Raw genomic sequence first — 23098 nt, 5'->3', positions numbered from 1 at the left:
AAATAGATTAAATTTGTTCTTATTCAGCTTACACCAAATAAATGCTTTGCACAAAAGTCAATCAATTCTCTCACAAGATCTCAAAAAACATTCACATCAAGAAAAAGAGCAACAGGAGATTGCAGACCCTTGCCTGAACTTGTTTTGTGTGGTGTATTTTGTGTGGTGTTTGTGTTCTGGTGTGTTATGTAATTAATAAGAGATATAATTAGAACTGCCACTTCACAACTGCTGGCAGTGATGACCGGGTACCAAAACGTCCTTGATGCATCTCCATTTTGATTCGACACTTCACCCTGACCCATGATGTTTATTATTATTCATCTGAATTTTGAATGGGATGAAAATAAATTCAATTCAAATCAAATTGAAGACCAATTAGATACATTCCTGCATTGGAGTAATCAGAAGGGACCCAAACAAGGAAAAAGAAAAGATGAAGTCATCAGGAGGAACCAGGATAGGATTCACATTTCAGCTGCTACTCCTCTACCCTCAAACCCATCCAGGCACAGCCAAGTGAGCCTTATTCAAAAATAAATAAAAAGAACCCAGATCTAAAAATTAAATAACTCTGGCTGCCAGAACATGCGTCCGATCAGGTTGAAATTTAAAACATATATTCCCCATAAGGACAAGATTGAGAAGTTACACATCGATTGATTAAGCGGGTTAAGAGAAATAATTTTAAAAAAGATTTCCACTGAATCCAATATGGCTGCCAGCTCAATCTGTCCAGCCGTTCTGGAAAAGAAGATTTTTTTAATATAGGATTTGGGGTATCCAATATGGCTGCCAAACCATGTGACCTATGATGTTATACGTGTGAACATTTTGTTCCTCATGGATAGGCGGTTATATGTATAAAGTTTCGGTATGATCTGTTCATCCACTTCAGAGAAGATTTTTGAAGGTTAAAAAAAAGAAAAAGACAATATGGCTGCCAAATCACATAACCGATGACCTCATCAATTTTTTTTTTCTGTGGACCATTTTCTCCCAAGATGAACCTCAAAAATTTTCATACTGATCAGATGTAGCATTCTACATATGCAATTATGATGTCATAAATAAGGTACCTATGGCATAAAAAAAATCACACTTATTCCCCATGAGGAGTACTTTCCATGTGCCGTTTCAATTTTTACCTTGGTGTGGTTTCAGATATACAGAGGTCCAAAGTTTTTCCCTTTTTCCAACATGGCTGCCACACCACATGATCTATGATGTCATAATTATCAATAAAACATTCGAATTCATAAGTATTCGCTCCTATGATGAAAATTTTGTTTCAATCCGACAAGCGGTTGTGGAGAAAAACACTAAAGTTCTGTGTGGCCAAACAAACAAACAAACAAACACACAGACAGACTATCAGACAAACGGACCCAAATGCAATACCCTCTCCGGCGAGAGTAAAAATCACAGTTCAAAAGTCACTCAGTGTCTCAGTTCGACCCTCATCACGCTTACATAGGCCGAAAGCACAAATAGCACCAGCAGCACCAACCGTCAATTAACTCCACAGCACCGTGGGCTGAATCAAGTCCATGAGTACAAATAGCACCCTGCAGCATGACCTGCCGATCCTCTCCACCACACAGCAGGCTAAATCGAGCTCACGAGCACAAATAGCACCCACAGCACGACCTGACAGTCCTCTCCACTGCACAGCAGACTGAATCAAGCCCACGAGCACAAATAGCACCCACAGCATGACCCGCCAATCCTCTCCACTGCACAGCAAGCCACACCAAGCCCACGAGCAAAGATAGCATCCGCAACACGACTCGCTGATCCTTTCCACCATGCAGCAGGCTTAATCGAGCCCACGAGCACAACTTGCACCCTCAACATGACCCGCCGATCCTCTCCGCCGCACAGCATGCTGAATCGAGGCCACGAGCACAAATGGCACCTGCAGCATGACCCACAGATCCTCTCCACTGCATGGCATGCCAAATCAAGCCCTTGAGCAGAAATAGTACCCGCAGCATGCCCTGTTGATCGATCTGAAGAATCACTTATAAAATTCTCGTATCCGGATCTGGATCTGGATCTTTACCAAAATCTAATCGTTTTGTCCTGGTCATCTCCCCAAACCATCCAGCAAGTTTCGTCAGAATCTGTCAACAACTTTTTGAGATATGTTTACAAACAGACAGACAAACAGACAGGTGAAAACATAACCACGGTCCAACTTAGGTGGTGGAGGTAATAAAAACCTAAATGGTTGTTTAGTTCTTGGGGTCTAAACCACTCTGGGGGTACAATCACAAATTGGGGTTGCTAATTGCAGAACCAAACCCTACAACAGGTATAAGCTCCCTCAATACTGGGTGGGGTAGAGGAGGGTGGAGGAGGGTGGGGTGGGGTGGCTTAACTAGTCAAACAAGAACTTTGCTCACTCCTGAGACAATTAAGTCCACAATTAGTGAAGATAGCCATGGAAACCTTTAAATGTGGAAAGGCACCAACTGTAGATTTGATGGGACATGTGATGAATTATTTCAAACTTTTTGTGTGATAGCACAGAAATGCTGCAGTCGCTTAACTTTTTAAACCTTTGCATGGAGACTATACTGACACCTAATCCATCGAGACAGGATGTGGTTGCACTGCCCAAGCCTCCTCTGCAAAGAATTATCACCCAATGGCTTCAGATCCAGCAAGATAACAGGAGCTGTATTTATTGATTTGTTGGCTGCTTTCGACAGTGTGAACCATTGTGTACTTTTATTGAAATTGTCAATAATGTTGGGCAGAAAAAAATAAATAAATAAAATATAATCGCAAGATGGTCGAGGTCATCTCCTGTTTCAGAATTGACATCTGTTTGTCCAGATGGGTGGTCAGAATAGACGGTGGCATACACGGTGGAATGGATTGCCCTAAGGCTCAGTGCTGGCACCACCTGCTGTTTAACGTCTACACAGATGAATGACCATCCACATTTTTCCAACCTGTGAAGACTTATCTAGGCAGATGATCTCTGCATTTCCACCAAAAGAAGAAATATTTAATGATATTTCTCAATTGCCGGCACATACATCACCTACAACCTCTCACTTGCACCAGCACTGACAGCTGTTCCTCAAGTTCTGGCAACGGGGAAGATATGGTCTGGCCATCAAGTCCATTGGTCAGCTCGTTTTGTCCAGTTTTCTGTAACTTGAAACTTTGGGACTGTTTATTTTTTACACTACAATTTTTACACCTTTCTGATTGATTGATTTTGTTCCATGTACTTTTCCAACCAATGGCAGTAGTGCAGGCATGGTTTTTATCTAGTTTCTAACCAATCATTTTGCCTGACACTACTAGCGGGCTCTAGGACTTCCCTCTCAAGGGACAAGTGGAGAGGAAGGCTTTAACGGAAGCGTGAGAATGCTTTCCTGCCTGGCGGCTTGCTATTTATACCATCGTGGAAATGACTCGTGGACTTGAGTTACACTGGAGTTAAACTGCATTCACAGCCCTATCTTCAGCAACACATTTCCTCTCTTCACTCACGGAGTTTCGTACCAAGTGTGTTGTCCATGGCCCTTTCCTCAGCAGCGCTTTACTCTCTACATCACGCAGAGCTTCGTACCACATGTGGTGTTCACAGCTCAATCTTCAGTGGGTCTTTGCTCCTTTCAACAGCGGAACTACTATCATCGAACCCTTCTTAGTGAGCAGCTTATTCCAGCAGGTACTGGTCTGTTATGACACCCAAGTCACCAAGTGGATCATATTATTTGGTGGACACGATGCCGAATTGGCCCACTGGTGATACGCCATTTCTTGCTTCTTATTGAACTTGCGACTGTATTCATCCGTACTCAAGCTAACAGCTTATGGGACACCGCTCAGACTGGACGAAATCATCAACCTTTAGTGGTGAGTAGAAGTCGATAACTCGATTTTCCATAATGATGTGATGATGTGACCATTGATGTGATCTGGTGAGTCATCAATGTGAGGTACTGTAAAATGAAAGGGTCAACAGTTTATGCAAAATTGGAAGAGTTGCCTTTTGAGGTGTGCGATTTTGTTTTGAGGTGTGCGATTTTGTTTTGAGATGTGCGATTTTGTTTTGAGATGTGCGTATTTGTTTTTCTTTAAAAATATATCGAACCCCCAGAGTGGAGCGTGCATTTGGAATAAGAGGACAGTCCAGCAGATCTGGCCGGATAGCTCAGAGGTAGCACGCTCATCTTTGAGGTGTCTCGTCTGGATTTAATTTTCGACCCTAAACCAATTATCCTGATGCTTGTATACTTTATGATGCTTTCACAATTAACCATGACATTTACATACATTGGACTGGAACAAAAAGTCCGACGACTACCTATATACCAAGTGAAGTAAAAAGTAGAGTATATTTAACCTGTATTAGACCAGTTTTGATGTGTGTTAGTGAGACATGGGGAATGAGGGTAGAAAACAAGAGAAGAATAGAAAGGACAGAGCTAAGGATGATGAGATGGAAGTGTTTGGTGACACTAAAATGATAAGCAGAGTAGTGTGGACATAAAAAAGAGGCTAATATCAAAGCTAATATTATTGAGAAAGAGAAGACCAAGATGGTTTGGGCATATGGCGAGAAAGAGAGAAGATCAGTCCATCAAGAAAGTTACGAGTTTAGTAGCTGAGGGGAAAAGACCTCAAACTTTTGGGAGGTGAAAGTGCAGTCAAAATGCTGTCTCTATGTGAGTGATATAATCCAGAGACCCTTAGCTTTCTGATGAGAAACCTATTTCCACTGCATCTCTCACACACACACACACACACACACACACACACACACACACACACACACACACACACACACACACACACACACACACACACACACACACACACACACACACACATATATATAATCCCTGTGTTGTAAGAGGCGACCAGGGTTGCGTCAGGAAGGGCATCCGGCGTAAAACATGTGCCAAATCAATATGTGGATCATACGGATGATCCGCTGTGGCGACCCCTAACGGGAGCAGCCGAAAGAAGAAGATATATATATATATATATATATATATATATATATATATATATATATATATATATATATATATATATATATATCTTCTTCTTCTTCTTCTTCTTTCGGTATATAGAGGTATACGGTATATAGAGGTATATATATGCGAGGTGTGTTCAAAAAGTATCCAACCTTATTTTTTCGTGCGTAAACAAATGAAGCTAGGGAGGCGTGGTTTGGTGCACGTATGTCGGCGATCCTTATCCGTATGCGTGAATATTTTCCTACCTGCAGAAGCTATCAGTCTCCGACAGACCGCCGATGAGTGAGGAAGTGTAAGTGAGCACCGTCGGATTTTCGTTTTTGACAAAATGACGGATCACTGTGGTCTCATCGCCAGTGATGACTGTGTTGAAGAAGTTGGGATCGCTGTTCACAGTCTCCAGCATGTCCTGTGCGATCTCCAAACGGAGTTGCTTCTGCTCGATCGTTAGCAGCTTTGGCATGAATGTCGCTGAGATTATCCTTAAGCCCAAATCCTCAGTCACAATGGAATGAACGGATCCAATGCTGATGCCCGCCTCATCTGCAAGTTCTCTGATCGTGATTCGACGATCCTGCATCAGCAGGGTCCTCACTTGGTCAATGACGATCTCATTTCGGGATGTTGAGGGCCTACCAGAACGTTCTTCACTTTCCACTGATGTGCGACCATCTTTGAAGCGGTTGTACCACTCTTTTATTTGTGTGGTGCCCATTGCTTCGTTCCCAAAGGCTTGTTTAATCTTGCGGATCGTTTCCACTTGGGAATCGCCAAGCTTTACACAAAATTTGATCTAGTAGCGTTGTTCAAGTTTTTCCATCATTTTGTCAAAAACGAAAATCCGACGGCGCTCACTTACACTTCCTCACTCATCGGCGGTCTGTCGGCAACTGACAGCTTCTGCAGGCGGGAAAATATTCACGCATACGGATTAGGATTGCCTACATACGTGCACCAAACCACGCCTCCCAAGCTTCATTTGTTTACGCACAAAAAATTAAGGTTGGATACTTTTTGAACACACCTCGTATATATATATATATATATATATATATATATATATATATATATATATATATATATATATATATATATATATATATATATATATGTATATACATATATATTAGTTTATGTGTTAGGAAGATCTTTGCCCCTTGTCTAAGGGTTTGGGCGGACACGTTAGTGTGTGTATCCTTGGTGTGATGTTTCCACTCCTCTGCATTTCCACTCAATCCACCATCAGTCCGTTCCAACAATCTCCCCATCTGCCTTTCTTAATCCACCAATAATCCGCTTCACCAAACCTCAATTCAATAACTCCTCCTTCATCCCATCAGTCTTTCTTTGAACCCTGCAGGTTTATTCTCATCCTTTGGTGTGTCTGTTTTCCTTACCACTCAAATCCACCCATTCTTTTATTATTTGCCACCAACCACTCGTCGCTCACCACAAACAATTAATCCTCCGGACGGGCACCAAATTACTTTCCCACAGTCTTCCTTCCCTGCACTTCCTCCATTCTTCCTTCCCTGCCCTTCCACATTCCTCATGCGGGACAACGCCTCTCAAATACAACATAGAGTATAACGCTTGCAGCTCCCCCCACAGTTTACAGTATGGGAAGCTGCAAGCTATCAGCTTTTTGGGTGAGTTCAGAAAGTTCTCTGACTCTTTCGTTGTTTTTCCAAGTATTTTCAGCTTCTTTTAGAAGCTTTGCGAGCCATTTTAGGTGGCAATCCTTTTCTCGCACACTTGATATTATACTTTATGTTGCCCCGAACATGGCCGTTTCCTGGGGTTTCTGTGCACATGCAATGAGTATTCTGCAGCGGATTACATAGTTTAAAAAGTCCCCGATTTACTGAGTTCAACCCTTCCCTAGTATAGGTCTTATATGGATGCCCCACCAAGAACAACAGATCTCCACCTAAATGGATACACCTTTTCGAATGCCTCAATCTTGAAATGATATTAATGTGAAAAGATTACGAAGAAGCTTTGCTATATCCACCATGTTGAAGACCACTCTCATCTCTCAGGATCCTTACTAAACTGAAACGCAAAAGAAACTTACCACTTGTTTGAAATGTAATATAATTGTAACAGTTCAAAACAAAACAAACCAACAATTGCTGATTGAAACATTGGCATTTTATTGATGACATGTCAAGTTTTTGACCAAGATACACTATCTCATAAATTTGTTCTACAGTACAGAACAGCACAGGGTGCAATGTCAGTCCCCTTTCAATAGCGTGTGTGGCCACCATTGTTTTGGATACAGGCAGTGCATCGTCGGCGCATACTGCCTACCAGTCTTTGGATGGATTGCTGCTGCATTCTGTCCCACTCAGTCCTCAATGTCTGAAGCCATCTGACTTAGGACCATCTGCCTGTCCTGCCTTGCAGTGGTGACTCTTGGCCTCCCTGATCGAGGTCTGGCATCTGCAGAGTTGTGGAGGGTGTCTCTGTCCACCAGGGCCGATATCGTTTCTTGTGAACAGCCAAGGCAACGTGCCACCTCACGGAAGCTCAATCCGCCTTGCAGTATGCCCAAGGCACACTGCCGTTGATCCCTTGACAATCGTGGCATGTTGATTGAAATGCCCATTTTGCACTGGCCTTTTTAAAGTCAATATCAAGACATCACGTGCAGCTCATTAAAATCATCCCGTACCCCTTGGCTAATCACTGACAGTCAAAACGGCTGTTCAACAGCTGTGCTATGAAGTGATCATTGAAGGTTCAAGTGACCATCCGTGACCGTTTTGTCTGACAGTGAGGACACTATTGTCCACAATTAAGTTCACACATTTACGACACGCAGTGTTATTGTTGATATTTGAAGGTTTAAAAGGTGGTAAGTTTCTTTTGCGTTTCAGTATATAATTCACAGACTGGTGTTTGTGTGTGTTTGCATATTTGTCGCACTCCTTGTACAGTTCTGGGACAATTACATCCAGACTTGTTACAGAATATCAGCATGACCCCAATTAATGTATTGGGGTGTTTTTATCTTTGCTGGTGGTCTTGGGAGGGTGATGCAAATTCTCCATGTAAATGTGTATCATGTAGCGCCACCTTCAGATGGGGGAGGGTATTACAAGTCTCCACCATTTACAGTACAGTATTCCAGTCCAATGAGGTGTTTTGAATTATCAGCAGTGGGTATGTTTTTTGCTTCATGCACGTAACCCAGGTTTTTTGGGGGGGTTTTTTTGCGTGTACAGAGCTGTCAGTTGCCTATACACCGCCCAAATAAAAGTATGCGTCAGAAGAACGTGTTGCATGCTTGGAACAAGATCGCCCATATACTCTGCTAGTCTTCATAGTCCAGCTCCATATTAAGGTCGTTTTACCCTCCTGGAGAGCACATTTTTTCATCGTGAATGGAAAACATGCCAACTTGCTATCTTCATCGAGTCTAAAGGATCCAGTCTCACCCTGTTTAATTTCTTTGATATATCAAACATGAAGAACGTGCAGTGAAACTTTAAATTCAAAACAAAATTTCCATTCCTCATTTCCCTTTCCATTTTCCCTTGATAATTATACTCCGTAAATTAATATAAATGAAAATAAATGCTGTAACCATCCACGCGTGACCAAACTCTGCCATGGTGAAGCTTCACGACTGCCAGAGCCTGCCAATGTCATTTGGCTCGAGTTCCTGCTTAGCGTCGAGATTGGACAACCTGATGTGTTTACTTTGTTCTAATAAGAGTTGTACATCAGTTGAAGACCGTTGTTTAAAAGATATCCAGTACTGTAGTTGTATTGCTGTATATTACTTTGTCTGTTGAATATACATGTGTATATATATATATATATATATATGTGTGTGTGTATATATATATATATATATATATATATATATATATATATATATATATATATATATATATATATATATATATATATATTTTTTTTTTTTTTTACATGTATAAATATATATGTAAATATATATATATATATATATATATATATATATATATATATATATATGTATATATATATGTATATATATATGTATATATGTATATATATATATGTATATATAATATGTGTATATAATATGTATATATACATATGTATGTATATATATATATATATATATATATATATATATATATATAAAAATATATATATACATATATATATATATATATATATATATATATATATATATATTGTTACGTTTGAGGGGGGGGGGGTATGCATTCAAAGGGTAATTAGGATGTTTAATTAGGTATGCCATGCTGTTCGAGTTTACCAGGATCTCGATGCAATAAGTAGCAATTCAGTGGTGATAAGTTGTCTAGTAAATGTTCATTTCTTCAAGGGGGAAATGATAATTGTCACGTAATTAGATAGGGACACGGGATAGGGTAAGTGTGTCTGTGTAAACCCCTTTTAGTAGTCCCTGGAGGCTGGCCGTGACGTCACAGGACAGTGCAGCGGATGGCTCCGCCCCGTGATCACGATTGGCAGAAGGCGACGGCGGTGGGCCAATAAACAGTTCGATTGGAAGTGACGAGGACAGGAGGATAAAAAGGTTCTGTTCGGGGTCGAAAAGGAAGAGGAAGAAGATCGGGACAAAAAGATCGTGTTTTTTTGGTGTGGAGGCTGTTGCGCGGAGAGCGTCCTTGTTGTTGTGCTGATTCAATCGTGTTCTTCATCATGTCTTGGAGCCTTGCTGAGCCTCGTGCCTCACCTTGGTTGGCTCTGGGGTTCTGCTGACTCGGAGTACGGGGTCGAAGGCGGGCGGACCTGCCTCCCTCTCCTGCTCGCCACTTGGCGCCAGAACTGGTTCCCTGGCGGCTGTGAGCGGACTTGGGCCAGGACCAGGAGGTCGACAGCAGCACGGTTTCTCCTGCCCCCCTGACGAGAGCAAGGCCAGCTCGTCCGACGCCGATCCAGGGACAGTTGCGTCCACACCACGGTCCAGCCTGACCACCAGAAATAGCTACGTTGTGTGTGTGTGTGTGTGTGCTTGGCGCCTTAGAGGGTTTGAGATCTGTATATTCATTGGAATTGTCTGTTTTTCCCCACGTCCGATCCCACACCATCCCGTCGAATCGCCCCGGATCCCTTTTCTTGCCGAGTCTTGTTATTTCTGGTTAATAGTAAAAACAAATAAACATCATCAACGCAGTGAAAAGTGACTCGTGCCACCTTCCTCGTCCCGTTTGCGGTAGAGCGATTCGAACCGCCATGTTTGGGTTATAAATAAATAAACCGCCTCCATCGTTTCGGCTCATTCTACGTTGGCGGGACTGTTCAAGTCCCGTGGACGTCACAATATATATATATATATATATATATATATATATATATATATATATATATATATATATACATATATATATATATATATACATACATATATATATATATATATATACATATATATATATATACATATATATATATATATATATATATATATATATATATTGTTACAGCTGTGGAAATTCGCAATACACCATAAAGGGTCCTTAGATCAGTTATGACGATAAGTATGTGTGTAGTTAGATTTCCCCACCGTTATTTAGAGGGAATTTCCGTGTTCACCAGGCTGCGATCCTTTGAGATAGCCGTTTTTCTGTTCTATCTTTATTTTGGATCAAACCTACAACAGCACCACCTTCGCCACTTCCCGCACTCCGAACGCTGTTCTCCACGGACCACGCTACGACCCTTTCCGCGTTGGAAAGGGTCCGAGAACGCGGGCGTACGGCGCGTGGAGAAGAAAACCAACGCCTGTGGGGTTTTCCTGCCTAATTTCCCCGCCTGATGCTTCCGCCTGAATCCCCCCCACCACGCTTGGTGTGAAGGGGAGGGGTGGGGCAGCTCGCTCTCGATTGGTGGATGCACGGCGTGAGGTGGTCGGATTGGGGGAACGCCCCCGTTCGAGAGCTTTCTGGAAACGCCTCAAAGAGAGGTGGAGCCGAGAACGGGGCAGAGCAAAGGGCAGAGCCCCGCTCCATCAAGGGCGGATGCGCGTAGGGTGCGTTCTTCTTCTTTTTCTTCTTCTTCTCCTTCCTCATGGATCTCACTCCCTCTTCTCTCGCCCTGGTCCGGGCTTCGCGTTTCTTCTTCCTCGCTGGCTCTTCCTCTTCTGCGCTCGTCTGCTCTGGAAGCTGTGGAGGCTGGGTCTTGGCTCGTTCTGGTCCTGTGCTCGCGGTTTGGCGGGCGGCCTGTCCACGGAGGCACGGACGGGAGACGCGGCAGCGCCGGTGGAGTGGCGGACCTGCGCGTTTGGGCGAGGAGTGCCGGAGAGAGCTCGCAGACCGCGAGAGGAGTCGGAGCCAGGCGCGACCACGCCAACGGTTGTGGGAGGAGGACTCGACGGCCCAAAGGGAAGTCATGATTTTCTTTTCGGGGTTTTGTATGGATGTTGTGGCGCCGTGTCTTGTAAAGTAGAAACTGCTTAAGTGACTGCACATTTATTAATTATATTCGGTCGTCGTGCTTTCCCTTGCTTTTGTTTGCCTGCTTTTGTTCCTATTTGCCTGCTTACGTGTTGTATAATAAATGTCCTTGTGTGAAATGTATCCTGTTCGTCGTCTTTTCCCGTTTGAAAGTTCCAGTTTGCATCACGGAAGGGATTGGTAGTGGGTGTGGACACCCAATAAATAATCTGAACCGTCGAGGTCGACGATAACTCCGCTCGGTTATCCCTGCAGCACGGAACGAGCCGCTTAAGTGGTTCGTGTCCGGAGTCGACCTGCGGTGTGGTACAACTCCTCGGTACGCTACCCGTGCGGGTACTTAGGTATATCAACATTCGGCGATTCACCCTATTTCGCGCGGGTAGAATGCGGACTGGGTTGTGGTGAGGTTAAACCCTCACCCGTGGCTAGCTTCTTGGCAGTAGTTCCAAGAGGGTCACGACTGAATTGTCCGTTCCGGTGGGCGACACGTCACGATTTGAGTTACGTGGCCGATCGCACGCCGGGCGGGCCAGAATTCGTAAAAAAAAAAAAAAAAAAATATATATATATATATATATATATATATATATATATATATATATATATATATATATATATGACGAAATGAAACATTCCTGAAATGTCACTTGCGTCATTACACCAGGGAAAGAAAATGTTGAAGGAGGACGGGATACATTCTCTGAAACGTGGACACATTGGTAATGTCCCTAACTTTACAGGTAGCTGTAATCCTGACTGTGATGCATCCCTGCAGAGTCGTCTTTCACAAAGAGTCGGCGAGTTATTGCTGACACCCTGAACAAATTTGAAATTCTTATTACCACTTATAGTCGAACGTCAGGCCTGGCCAGACAGTTTTTGGAAGACTTGGGCCAAAAACTTCCCCCAATAATAAGGGGAAAATAATTGGCGCTGTTAAAACTACTTGTGTGATACAATGGGCAAACCCATATGGTGTATGAGATTGAACGTGGGTTTCCTACATCATGAGCCAAGGGTTCAGATGGGACACACGAACTGGCAAATCCTCCTGATTTAACATCCAATCCTCCAAATCATTAAAACGCATCATTTAAAATTTATTTCCAGGATGTTCTGCTCATCTACTCCTCCAAAGATGATGAAATGTTTCACCTCTTCTCCTTACCATTTAACCCCTTCCCAACCTTCTTTTCCCTTTCTGTGTTATTACTCTCCCCTACCCTCCCTTTAAAAAAAAATTCTTATCATCTTGCTTTCTCTTACTTTTTACCATCTTGATGTTTCTCACTCTCGTACCCCATCCTACTTGTGTACATAATAAGTAGATACAGTATTCCCTTGTCCTAGTCTTTAATAAACCATTCTTGTTTGTTTTTTTGAAATATTTTTCAGACTTTGCGTTTGCATCATTCCTGACCTCACAGAACTCATACCACCAAGCCTGGACATTTCTCTACGGACTTGAATGCCAAACACTGTATACAAGACCCTTTGTACGAAGCAACTGAAAGTGATCAAGAGCATATCCAAAAGCAACAATCATTTGGTATGTGTTGCTGGTGGATATATATATATATATATATATATATATATATATATATATATATATATATATATATATATATATATATATATATATATATATATATAATACAGAAGAGGAACACTCCATTCATGTTATGTAAGAATAACTTTAATCTCTGAACCACATTTTATCGCGAAGTTCAAAAAGTTGGACGAGACACTGTCGGATGGATTTTGATGTAATCTCCTTTCCAACGTTTCAATATCTGTGCTGCAACAACGAGGGGTATTTGCTTCGGTCGTCAATCGCAATTTCTGCTGAAATCTGCAGGATATCACAATTGCTAACGAACAATCTAATCCATAAAGGATTTGAAAAACCGCTTTATATTAAGTAATGTTGATGCCAAGGCAGTCAGTGTGTTGCACGCTGACCCGTGTTGTTTAATTCCACTAAGTGTTAACATATGATGTATTAATGATCTTTTAAATCCCTAATTGCACGGTCCATTCCGAGTTGCACTATTCTATTTGACCCAACCAAAGATGTGCTTGTTTTTGATTGTGAGCAGGGCAGTGTGACATCAGCTCGTGGAGATGCAATATATTTCTCCTTGTCACATGGCCTTGACCTACCTCCTTATGAAGATGTCATTAAACAGGCAGAAGGTTGATATGAAGTGCATTTCAAAAATCAATCGTGGGCTAGCAGGATGGCTCCTAGGGGGTATTTGTACTCGCTTATAAGCTGTCTAGCCTGGGTTTGAATCCCGACGCAGATGCATAACCCTTCATCCCGGTGTTTCACAGGCAGAGTGATTCTTGCGTCATTATTTCGGGGAAAGATTGCTGGCACCCTGAACAAATTACAAATTCCTGCTGGTTACCTACAGGGGGCACTGCATCAACGGCACTGCAGTGCCCGCAGGAAATTTTGCTACCAGCAAGCCACCTGCTGCACATGAAAGAAGATGAATGAGAACAACTAATCAGGAACCCTCAAAGGTCGGACGTGGCCATCTCCTATAAATTAAATCCTTGCACAAATATTTAATTGCATCACAAGTTGTATTTGCTGTTTGATTAGGCATTTTCACTTCGCGATCTCGTAACTGTGAGTTTTTGAAATTTTCATTTTGAAATATACTGTGATCTTTTCTTTCTATTCGATGTTCACGATTCATGGAGCGACTGCAACTGTTATCGAGGCAAGGTGGGTCATATACACGCTCTGTGGTCAACCTTACAATGTCTCTATCTGCCATGTTTGATGTTTCATTGGTAGGAATGATGTTTGGGGGTGACACAAAAGCACTACCGAATGTCCATGACGTTTTTCGGTTGACATTTACCACCCATTGATCTAATACAGTATCTCTCATGATGAGGCAGCATCTCGTCTCTACGAGGAAGAATCAAAACCTCCCACGATCCATGAAGGAATGGCCCTACACAAGCAAGACACGGAGCAGATGTCACAGATGTTTGTCTTTAAAAGTGTACTTTACTGGCCTGTCACACATTTTTTCCCAGCGGAGATAATTTCCTGATGCTATTGCAATGATTCTGATATACCGAACTCTGATACAGAGCATCGGTGCTGCCGGAGCGGTTTCTTGACAAGGGTTATGCTGGTTGGTTTGCCATTGCCTTTATAGCAGTAGTTCGGGCAGGAATTTGTCTTTTTGTTTTTTTCAGGGATGCCGGCGACAGCTCACCTACTCTTCAAGAAGGACAACGTGGGACATTTTAACATCCACCAACTAATGCCAACAGACAGGATTCTCGTTTAACGTCCATCCGAGGGACGACACACACATTGATGAATCATCCTGCCTGTGAAACACCGGGATGACAATTTATAGCTGGGTCGGGATTTGAACCCAGACTACACAGCTTAGCCCTGCCATTGCAATGCGAGTCATGTATTCCTGACTCCAAAACTTTTCTGAAAAAGGAAAAACTTTTTCACCCCCCATACGTATTCCAAAAAAAATTGCATTGTATTATTGTTCTGCCAGGCATGGCATCTGCTGTGTAGCCATTAATTGGTGTTACGAAAACGGATCTACAGTACAGTTTGCATAAATGATATAATGGTGCTTTGGACAAATGGAAAATGTAAATTTACTTTTGAAGACCATTTTGGTTTTGTGGTGACGTTTACCCCTGTTCATGGGCAGAGATTCGCCGTTTTTATACGAACATCTGTAAGATGATCAAAACACGAAATCCATAAAATAGGCTCAGCATTTTGCTTTCCACGTCGAATAACATCTGTTAAATAAATGTACTTGCGAGACTGGGATATTTATTTCGACACAGCCAACTTAAGAGACGAGGAGGAAAAAAGAGAGTCACCTGGCAGGGGTGAGGGGGGAGGGTAGGTGGGGTTCCCCCTCCATAACCACTTGGGTGGTTTGGTGGTCCCTCCCCAGCAAAATCTTTTAAATTTAAACTTTATATCATGACATATGATGCAATTAGGATGCATCAATTCTTCCAGTTATCCCCTTCTGTTTAAATTACCAAAATCCAGGCTCCCCACACAACTCCATTCTTTTGTTCCTTTTTTCTCCATTTTGTGGCACTGCCTTTTGCAGATGAGAAACACCCACTGCCTTCAGGAGCAGCCTGGGGGAGGGGTGGGTGGGGGGATAGTGGAGGAGTTGGGCAAAATATATTTTGTGCCATGGCTAATAATCCCCCTGTCTGCAGCAGGGATCAGCAGGCCACTGGCACTGTGGCACATGTACAGGTGAAAATTGTAAGCCCCTTCCCCCACCTCGCAGGGGGATTTATTTATTTTATTTTTTTTGCCCCATGGACTGATCCTGGGTACAACCAACACGTATCCAAAATGTGGTGGAGATCGGCCCAGCCCTGTTTTTTTCTATGGTTTTTAAGTGTACACACACACACACACACACACACACACACACACACACACACACACACACACACACACACACACACACACACACACACACACACACACACGACAGGCAAACATCGCCGCAAGAAAAATAAACCAGGCCCTGCAGACAAAGACCAGGTACCACCATGGAGACAAATGAAACTGGGAGAACAACTGAGAAAGGCAACGGGACAAATGCAGCAGTTTATAAGAGGAAACAAAAGCTCAAAGCTATTAAAGAATATTCAATATATATATATATATATATATATATATATATATATATATATATATATATATATATATATATATATATATATATATATATATATATATATATATATATAGTGACACCGCTGTGGAAATTCGCAAACCACCATTCAGGACCCTCAGGTGAGATATCTCGATCGGTACATGTGTAGTTAGCCCCAAACCCGTTGTATAGAGGGAATTTATGTGATTCATCCGGGCTGCGACGCTTTGAGATAGCCGTTTTCCTGTTCTATCTTTATTTTGAACCAACCACGTCTCAACCGCCATCACACAACAACCACCACGCCAGCCATCGTCACCAACTTCAACCACGCACCAACCCTCGGACAACAACAACAACAACAACGCCAACAGCCACGACCTTTACCTTCACAACTCAATCCCACATCATAGCATCACCGCCATTCCCAAACGGCACCATAACCATCAAACCACCACCGAAAACCCAGCACCACCTTCGCCTCTCTCCTTATACGGCCATTCCCACACCACCTGTGAACACTGAGCGTCGGGCTGTCTCGGGCCCGTTCGGCGATTGGTGCCGAACGCACCGAGCCGCGAGCGCAAATAGCGGCCTTTCCGAGGGAAAATTCGGATCAGGAACGCTACACGCCCACTTCCGCTCCGTCCAATTAGCAAGTGCGGAGCGGCTTGGCCCCGCCCCCAGGCGCGTCTGTGTGAAATCGATATATGCAAATTCTAGGATCAGGGGAGATTCACGCCCCCTTTCCTCCAACCAATGTGCGAGTGTGGCTCCGCCCCCGAGGTCATCCTGATCCGGATATTTGCATATTAACTGCTCCTGCCGGCCTATAAGAAGGCGAGTGCAAGGTGAATGATGTCAGTCGAGTTGGGTGGAGAGTCAGTCGAGTCGGGTGGAGAGTCAGTCGAGTCGGGTGGCGAAGTGATCGGTGTGTCTTCGAGTTGGGTTCTGGAGTCGGCTGAGAAGAGTTGCGGGAAGAGGCAAAGGAGCTCGGGTCCGAGGGGAGAAGGACGGCGGTCGGCGACGAGGGATCGCTCGTCGCGGGACCCAAGCCAGCCAGCCATCTCCCTCCCCCAGGGCAACAACAATTCCCCCTTTCCCCCACGCTGAGATAGTGCAAAAAGGGGGCCCCATTCCCACCCCACTCCAAACGTCGTGCCAACGAAACCCGCCAAGGAGCACAGAGTCGGGGCACAGCCACGCGGCCACATCTGCGGCTCGCCCGCCAACGTGTCACGAGGATGCGGGTAGGACCCCCCGGTCTCGCAGACCTGGCTGCTCCTCCAGGTCACGCGCACAATTGGCCTACAGGCCTGTCTGCTCCCTTGTCTATGAGGGTGGCTTCTTTCCTTTGCTTTTGAGTAAAAGTGTGTTGGCGCCGTCTGTAAAGTAGAACTGCATAAGTGTTGCCGTGTGTGCGCATAGTTGGTTGTAATTCTGCGTCGTTGTTGCTTTTGTTTTGGTTGCTATATGTGCATTTTGATTGTTTGGCTGTATATGTGTGCTTTCCGTGTGCCGGGAAATAAATGTGCTTTGTGTGAACTGTTTTCCCGTTTCGCTTCGTCTTTTCTTTATTGACCCTCCATCCTGCTTCACGTAAAGGGTTCGTAGTGGGCTTAATACGCCCAGTAATTAATCGGAACCGTCGAGGCCGACGATAACACCGCTCGGTTTTCACTGTAGCACGGAACGGACTGCTTAAGCGGTTCGTGTCCGGAGTCGACCTGCGGCGAGGTACGATCGCCCGGTTTACCATCCGTGTGGGTACTTAGGTAGGTCGAGTTTGGCGAACAACCCTATCCTACGCGGGTGGCTGATTGGCACGATTGTGGTGAGGTCGAAAGGCCCACCCGTGACTGGCTCCGGGCGATAGTTACGATGACCGGAGGGTCACGACTGAATTGTCCGTCCGGTGGGCGACGCGGTCGCGATTCGAGTGACGCGGCCGTTCGCACGCCGGCGGGCGCGAATTCGCAACAATATACATATATATCTGAGAAAGGGACCTAGAGGTAATGGTTGCTGAAAACACTCAGAAAAAAGAAATGATAGCAAGGAGATAAAAAAACAACACTTCAAAGTGAAGAATGAAACAAACAAAAGGTGTAACAAGTCCCCCCACCCCCCACCGCTCCCCTCCCCTGAGAAATATAGACTTCAAAAGTTTTGGAAAGGAATCAATGAAGACCTAAAATAACACGAGGCATTTTGGATCCAAAAACTGGAAAATAAAAAGTGACACCAAAAGGAAATGGCACCAGTGATAATTGATGAAGGAAAAATAAAAAACGACTTGCAAAAATGCCAAATTTTAAAAGCCCAGGCCCACATGGTGTTCCAACTTTTTGGCTAAAGCAACGAGATGCTCTACACAATCACTACATTCTAGCATCAACAAACTTATCCAAGGGGAGGAGGTAATGGATGAATGGCTCACATCGGGTAACACCTTCCTCATTCCAGAATCTTAAGAAACACATCTCTCTCACAAGTATAGACCGATAACATGTCTACCAACAACATAAAACTTCTGACGGGAATTAACACAGAAATTATGTACCACGACCGAGCACAAGGAGGCCTCGAGTCAGAACAGAAGGGATGTAAAAGAGAATGCTATGAAACAAAAGACCACCTACTACAAAGCAAGCCCACACTCTAAAACTGTATGCAATTGTATGATAAAATGCATGCAATTGTACAACATCAATCCCCAAATAATCAAACTGATTGAGAAAGCAATGGAGCTTTGGAATACCACATTGTCCTGCAACACTCGGAAAGAAAGATCGAAATACCAGTGGTGAAGATAAATCGGGGATCTTCCAGGAAGAGATCCTTTTTCCCCTCCTGTTTTGCCTGGCCCTGGACCCACTGAGCAACCTCATTAATGAGCAAGGACATGGCTACACCCTAACGTCCACTAAGACAACTTTGAATGAGACAGGAGAGGTGACACGTCTACTGTACATGGATGATCTAAAACTCTTTGCACCAAACTACAAAAAAACTGGAAGAACGACTGAAATGAGTGAAACGGTACTCCGCCAACATTCAAATGGAATTTGGTGCCGATAAGTGTGCCAAGTGCACATTCGTACATGGTAAATCAACAAAAATGGACAACATAAAATCGACCTACATGCAACAAAGCAGAATCTAGACAACGAAGCATCGTGCAAATACCTCAGAGTAGACGAGGGCCACCAAATATGGCACCAACAAATGCGTAAACCAATTACCAAAGAATACCTGCATAGAACGAGGCTGATCCAGAAAACATATCTCGCCCCGAGAAACAAAATCAAAGCCATAAACTAACAAGCAATACCAGTGTTCCAATACAGCTGCAGGATAATAAACCGGCTACAAACGGAAATCAATAAACGAGACATAAAAACAAGGAAACTCCTCATTAGCCACAAAATGGTCTTCAAAAATCATTGCATCCCGAGAATGTACCTGCCGAGACGAGGAGGTAGTGACCTGATGGAACTCAACCAAGTACACAAAATAACATCTGCTGGACTGGCTGAATATGTGAAAAGTTCAACAGACTGTGGAATCCAATTTGTGTGCAAACATGAAGACAAGAAGCCGGAGAAGGTATCCCTAACTCAAACACAGGTGCAAAAAAATAATTACCAAACACGGGTGCGAATGGAAGATGTCACGCATGAAACCGAAACAGCAATGAATACAGCCCCAATGATAGCAAGAAAGACAAAAGAAAAGTATAAAGCGAAATAGCAATAGATATATCCGACACCGATAACTGGGAGAAAGACAAAAAAGCAGGAAGATAAACTGTATAAAAGAGTTGGACAGATTGGCTAGAGACAACGAAGGCTCAGCTCAACTGGGATGGAGAACGAATCATTATTAATGCCCAAGACCAAGGGAATGATACCAATGGCTTTAAGAAAATGGTGGGACTGAGTTAATCGGGAAAGTGTAGGTTCTGCAAAGTAGAAACAGAAAGAACTAGAAGGCCACTCGGTAGAGCGCATACCTCCGCCACGCAATGACGGATCCAGGAGAACATTTCGGGCCCAATACATTTTTGAAATATCATGCTGTGTATCGTTTTTGGCCCCATCAATGGTGATGAATCACTTTAAAATTTAAACAATTATCGTATCCAGATTTCGGATTTGGATCGTCAGCAAAATCAAATCAATTTTTCCCTGTCACACACCCAACATGGCCACCAAGTTTCGTACAAATATGCCCACAACTTTTTGAGATATCTTGCTATATATAATTTTGGGTCTGATCTCTCAATGGTGAAAAATCACTGAAAAAATTCTAGTTGGCGGATCCGGATCCAAATCTTCACCAAAATCTAATCATTTCATCCGTGTCACACACCCAACCCCCGCCCACCAAATTTCATCTGGATCCGTCCGCAACTTTTTGAGATATGCTGCACAGAGACAGACAAGAAACGGACAAACAAACAAACAAACAGACAAACAACCAGACAGACAGAGAGGGGTGAAAACATAACCTCCTTCACTTTTGGTGGCGGAGGTAACGAGCCATCTCCTATCGGAATGTGAAAAACTCATGTCAGAACAGCTGCCCTCCTAAAGGCACACCAAAGTATCTACTGTTGAGTAATCCACTGGAACATCTGCAAAATATTCAACATTCCAGTCCCTGAAATCTCGTGGAAACATTAACCAAAAGGAATCATTGAAAATGAGGACGTAACACTCACATACGACATGATGATTCAATCGAGCATGAACATGGAAAACAAAACATTGTAACCGGATATGGTAAATAGGTATAAAAAAAGAAAATAAGGCATTTCTAATTGAGGTGTCGGTTCCCAGCAATTTTGGCCGAAACAACGCAGAAATCAAGAAAATGACCAAATACCAAGACCTCAAAAATGAAGTGAAAAGATCCTGGAATCTGAAGAATGCCGAAATTGTACCAGTGATTATTGGAGCAATGGAAATGAAGAAGAAGAACCTTACAGAGATCTTTAAGAATAAGAAAAATCCCTGGGAATGTAAATACAAACAAATTGCAGTTGGAAGCTGTCTGAGGCTCAGTGACGATCCTGAAAAGAGCTCTCGAAACAACTTTGAGAACCACACAACTTCACAGCTTGGTCCATGAATCGTGATCCCCCACTTACCGAAATGGAGGTGGATACTTCAAGAACTGGGATGACTCTTCCATCTCCTGAAACCCACACAAGTGTGGAGATAGCATCAGCAACAGCAACTTTCACACGCACACACACACGCACACACACACACACACACACACACACACACACACACACACACACACACACACACACACACACACACACACACACACATACAGTATATTTACAATGCAATCACGTTTATTATTTAAAAGCCAAGGAAAGGTATGCGTACAAGCATGCAAGGGGACTTTAACACAATAAGATATATATATATATATATATATATATATATATATATATATATATATATATATATATATATATATATATATATATATATATATATATACAGCAGGGGAAAGTAAGGATGGGTGAGGTGCAGCAAAATAAATGCAATTATTTACAAACGAGACACAGGGCAGAGTTACTCTGATCCTAAAACTTATAAAATCTTGATTACGCTAACTCAACAGGTGTCATCAGAATCATTCCCTGAGGAAATCAGAAAGTGCAGAGAGAAAGTACGAGGCATTGGCAATCTCTTTTACCAGGCGCTGTCAACGGACCAACGCAAACCCAGTCGCTGAGGAGGCCGAAGAGGGAGAGGAAAACTGAGGGTGCCGGTGGTGTGAGGTGAGGGGCGTGATGATGTGCATGTGAAGTGCGGAGAGGAAGTTGCAAAGATTTGGATCAAGGGAGGTTGGAAACAAAGTAAAGAATATGTGAGAAGATAGTCCGAAAGTGAAGTGTAACGAAGTCTGCATGTGTAAATGCAAAGGTTGTCTAAATTGCGCCCGGTCTAGCGTCTGGCTTTCCTGCTTGTTCTGCACTCTGCTCCATGGGTTCCATTCCGCTACCTCCATTAAGCTACATTGTTTATCTCACCGTGACCCCAAGAACGCACCTCCAGAGAACCGAGCGAGCTGAGCCAGAGAACATCCTTTGCACGCTGAGATTAAAATATGCTCACCATCACAGTCAAGATGTGCCTGTGATGTTTAAACGATATATGTGGTCATCATTGGTTAGATATTTATTGGTATGCCATCCTGAGAATGGCAAACAAGCCTGAAATCTGTATAAGCTACCCGTTTGATGTTTTATTGATGCTGACCATGTAATCTTTGTGTGTTGGATAGAGTCGCCAGGCCGAGGCCTCTTGGTTTGAGGTGACATGATGGTCTAGGACTCAAGGACGATGTCTAATTGAGATCGATGTCCAATTGAGATCGGCGGAGTGCTCCTCGCACTCCACATGTATATATATATATATATATATATATATATATATATATATATATATATATATATATATATATATATATATATATATATATATATATATATATATATATATACATATATATATATATATATATATATATATATATATATATACATATATATATATATATAGATATATATATATATATATATATATATATACATATATATATATATATACATATATATATATATATATGTATATATATATATATATATATATATATATATATATATATATATATATATATATATATTGTGACGTCCACGGGACTTGAACAGTCCCGCCAACGTAGAATGAGCCGAAACGATGGAGGCGGTTTATTTTTTTATAACCCAAAGATGGCGGTTTTAATCGCTCTACCACAAACGGGACGAGGAAGGTGGCACGAGTCGCTTTTCACTGAGTTAATAATCTTTATTTCTCTAACCAGAAATAATAAGACTCGGCAAGAGGAGGGATCTGGGCGATTCGACGGGATGGTGGTGTGG

General features: G+C 42.8%; 1 long non-coding RNA gene across 1 annotated transcript in view; it reads right to left on the bottom strand.

Moving 5' to 3' along the window:
- The window catches only part of LOC147023844 (uncharacterized), a 242984-nt gene that overhangs the window by 9642 nt on the left and 210244 nt on the right, over positions 1 to 23098 (bottom strand). Inside the window, exon 3 of the long non-coding RNA XR_015060394.1 lies at positions 21305 to 21351. This is a non-coding gene — a long non-coding RNA (uncharacterized LOC147023844). The remainder of the gene's footprint in view (positions 1 to 21304; positions 21352 to 23098) is intronic.

This window comes from Eptatretus burgeri, chromosome 7 (genome assembly GCF_056783735.1).
Source record: "Eptatretus burgeri isolate ZD-2024b chromosome 7, Ebu_testis_v1, whole genome shotgun sequence".
NCBI classification, from domain to species: domain Eukaryota; kingdom Metazoa; phylum Chordata; class Myxini; order Myxiniformes; family Myxinidae; genus Eptatretus; species Eptatretus burgeri.
The sequence above is the reverse complement of the archived record's forward strand: the minus strand, read 5'-3'. Positions and strand labels throughout refer to the sequence as shown.